We start from the raw sequence: 4,427 nt of genomic DNA on the forward strand, positions 1-4,427 counted from the left end.
TCTCTCTCTCTCTCTCTCTCTCTCTCTCTCTCTCTCTCTCTCTCTTTGTGTGTGTCTATGTGTGTGTTTCTGTCTGTCTGTGTGTCTGTCTTTCTCCCTCTTAGCTTCTCCTTTTTCCTCCTCTCCCCTTCCTCCTCCTCCTCTGCATCGGTCGGGGTTCTCGGAGTTGGTGCTTCAGTTGCAGAGAGATGCAGGCGCCGATGAGGAGGTGGGGTGGCAGGGGGGGAAAGGGGGAGGGGACCAGGACGGGGCGGGCCCTTGTCCGGGCCCGCGAACGTTTCTCTCAACGCTGCTCTGGGAGCCACTCTGCAGCCTCTGCCTGGGGGCGGAGGGGAGAGGAGCGCTGTGGGGAGCCCGAGCCACGCGCCTTCACTCCTAGCTCTCCCTCCAATCCTGCCCTCCCCTGCCCTCCCCTCACCTCCTCACATACACAGATTCAGGCTGGCCCCTCCTCTCCCCCCCCGCCCCTTTCCCCCTTCTCCTCTCTCCTCCTTGCAGGGCCTCATCGAGGCCCCACCCACCCAGGGGAGGAGAAAGGCAGCAGGGGCGTGATGTCAGGGACTGCCACCTCCAACAGCTTTCCCTAACACCGCCCCCCCCCGCCCTTCTACCCTGAGCAACTGTGTCCCAGCTTTGCAGCTTCCCTCCTTCCTGTGTCCATTTCCTCCTCCCCTGGCTCTCTGTTTTCCTGTCCACCCCTATATAGCTCACCTCCCTCCCAGTTTGGGCTCTCTTCTCTCCTTTTATAGCCTCGCTGATTTCTTGGGATTTCCTGTCTCTCTCCCTGTTCTTCTTGGGCATCTTCCTCCATCAGTCCAGAACCTGCCTCTCTTCAAGTAATTAACGATGTCTCTCCAATCCTTGGTCCACAGAGCTGCCAAGATAATAGTCCTGAAGTGCAGGCAGGTCTGACCATGTCATTCTTCTGTTCACAAAGTTTCAGGGTCACCCTCTTACGTAGAGGTTTATATACAAACTATTACTTTAAATACAAACTACTCAGTCTCAAAGATATTTATGAACTAGGTCTGACTTTTCTTTCTAGACTGATTCCAGGACACTCAACCTCCAACATTCTGCTTTGAAGCCAGCCTGGCTCCCTTGGCATTCCCCTTCAAGGACGCCTCAGCCCCAATTCCCATGCAGTGGAACAGTGGGCAGTGTACCCCAAGCCTGAAATGGTCTCCTGGGAATTCCCGGCTTCCTTCAAAGCTCAGATGCTGTAGGCCTCGTGTGCAGACAATTGCTAAATCCTTCCCCCAAGTGGCACTAGAAAATTACTTTGCATCGTCTTCTCTGGGTGTATCCTGTATCCCCCAATAGATTATCATCTCCTTGAGGTCAGAACCAGTTTCATTTTTGTCTTCCTCTTGTCAGCATCTGGCACTTAGCCTATCCTTCCTTAAGAAATACCTTTTCAGCTGCCTTAGATCACCCAGGGTCACACAGCTAGCAAACTGGAGAGGAGGAAATCAAACCCTGGTCTTCTGAAGTCCCCAGGTTGTCACACCAAAGCATCTCTATTCTGGGGTCCCAAGGATTGGAGCCCTCACGGCATCTTAGTGAGTCCCTTTGGAAATGCCCTTCTCTGATAAGCAGACTCACTTACCTTCAATTGTCTTCTCAGTAAAATGTTTTCCTCCTTCCCCTCTTCTATCCACCTACATCCACCCACCTTTTCTGTTCCTATCTACCAATTCCTGACCAGCAGCCAAAAAAAAAAAACAAAACCCTTGAATAAAAGCATTGTTATTATTTTTTTTTAAAGGAGAGCTTCATCAGTGGCAATGTATCCTAGGACGCTCAGAACCTTTTCTTAGCCTCAAGTCCCAGTCCCAGCCAGCATAAGGGTGAATCCATCTCCACCCACCACTCAAAGATTCTATCAGGCTGATTTGCCGATCCAAGGAGAGTGGAGGTGTAAGTGACTAGCTATTATTATTTTAATAGCATTTCCAGATTCAAACAGTTCATTGGAGACTTTTTTTTTTTCTAAAAATTTATGGGAGAACCATGTTGTCCTGGGTCATGTTTCCACAAAGATCTGAGTCCAGAAGAGACCGATTGAATCAGTCAGGCCAAAGAACTGAAGCAAATGGAATACAGAGACCAAAGACACACTTCAGCCATTTCTCTTATGGTTTCTCTTGCTCTCCCCTTTCAAATACTTACCATTCACCCTACCTGGATATCACTGACACCAAAAGCTGGGCGAATGCCCTTTCATCTTTCTCCACATCAGCCACTTTTTCCCCCTCATCAAAGCACATGACTCTGCCACAGTCTCTGACATGTGAATTACAAATCCAGAATCTTGCCTGTGCGCTTGATTGGGGTGGAAATGGAGGGGGCAGGGAGAGAGAGACAGTTAATAACTTCTCAGGTAAGCTATATCAGTGCACTTAACCCTTCACTCCAGAGAAAACAACTGGTGGATGTTTTAGTCAGAAAGATTTGATTCTACCAGTTCAAAAGGCAAGAGCAAAGGATGGATGAGGAACCTTTCCACCTATGACCAAGAAGACAGGGTGAGATCAGGTTCAAAGCAGTAAAGGAGGAAGGGATGATGCTGATCTTTGGAATTGGAGTAGTATTTTCCCAACTTTGCACTTAGGAGAGACTCCCTACAGTTACTATCAAAACCTTTCTAGTATATGTATCTATCAGAAATGTACATAGAAGTTATACACACACGCACATATATGTATGCATACATACATGCATATGTATGTACATATACCACATAGATAGCTGGTGTCACAAAAAGCTCATATATGTACACATATATACACACATGCACGAATACATACGTATTTGAAAGGAAGCCTGAGTATAGGAGATAGGGTTGACGTCATTTCCAACACATTCAAGCTGTCAAGCCCTTAGCAAGCTATTGAACTTCTCTAGGACAATACATTGCTGAGTAGGTGCCAATTTGCATTAGTGAAGGGAGTTTCCTTACTGGGAGTACTTTGAGATGTGTGTGTGTGTGTGTGTGTGTGTGTGTGTGTGTGTTTCTGTAACCCAAGACCCAGAACTTCCATGAATCTGGACTCAGGCTGCATCTGACCTTGGAGGCTGATGGCTAGATGATCATTTTCTCCTTGTGCCTCAATGACCCTGACCTGGAATTCTTTCAGGAAAACAACAAAAAGAACTGGAAACAGAACTTATGTTCGACTTTTGCTTAGATCTTCACAGATGTGGGTAACAGTTAGGAACACATATGTATAGGGCAGTCTTTTCTTTACCTTACAGATAACTCACAAAGATCCCATAAACTGATCCATTCTGATCGTCAAAATATTGGCAGGGCCCACCAGCTCCCCTCCAAAGAAAACTGAACTGGAAGTGGTCAAAGAAGCAGCAGGCCTTTCACATGCTGGTGCACCCCTCCCCCCCTCAGAGCACTCTGGACTCTCCCAGACCCCAAAGGTTGTTCCATGATTTGGAATCTCCCATAGAAGGCAAAGGTTCTCTGTGGCTATTCTCATTGCACCGGCCTGCACTGCCTGAAGAACTTCCTGGTTTTGTTCGCCAAGGAGGATGAGATTCTTGAACTGCCAATGATCCTTGTCTTTTCCCAAGTGGCTAGATAAAAAAAATGCCATTTTCTGTCTGGAAGGCTTGATCTCCAAACTCTTGAATTTGGGAATTCTAGAACTTGCAGTTACTCACATAACCAACCCCCAAGGCGACAGTTCCCTCTCAGGCCCAATGAGTGTGCAAACGGATCCATCTTCCATATCATTCTGCCGGAAGTTGAACTACTGTCCTGGATCTTGCCATCTTTGGGTGTTAGGAAAGTCTACTTTCAGGTTACTTCTCTAAGATGGCCTGAAACTCTATGCCACATTCTGGTGCCCATGCCCCAATCCTGACCTGGTAGTACACTTTTATACACTTCAGAAAAGGATAGTTAGTACCTCTGACCATGATCTGTCCCCTTCAATAAGTCATCTTTGAGGTAGCCCCAGTCTCTGGGAACGAAGCAGGAATTCTGTGCCCCTTCAGAAAGTCACCAGTGAGCCTATCATCACTTTCCAGGGGGAGAGCAGTTCCTAAGAGGCCTCCAAACAAAGCCTCAGACAACCTCATCTGGTCAATGGGAGATTCATCACTGTCATCGACTTTCCTTTGACCACGTATACATAAGGATACTGACATATGTGTGTGTATATTCAAATGTAAACTGGGGAAGCTTTGGCTGAGTTCCCACCCCCAGAGGGCATAAACACTTTACAATCTACTTTACCTTATAGGTAAAGACTACATGAGAGAATTCATCCTGAGTCTGAAACCTCAAACTATTGCATCTGTTCAGGGATAGTAAATATTGTTGGAATGATTTAGTTAAAGGAGGAAACAGATTTCAACATTTATCTGCTTAGAGATATTGACTTCATTGGCTCTGTGATCTCATCAAT

This window comes from Petaurus breviceps, unplaced genomic scaffold (genome assembly GCF_028583685.1).
Source record: "Petaurus breviceps papuanus isolate PSGF00001 unplaced genomic scaffold, PetGlider_PUasm1.0 174, whole genome shotgun sequence".
NCBI classification, from domain to species: Eukaryota; Metazoa; Chordata; class Mammalia; order Diprotodontia; family Petauridae; genus Petaurus; species Petaurus breviceps.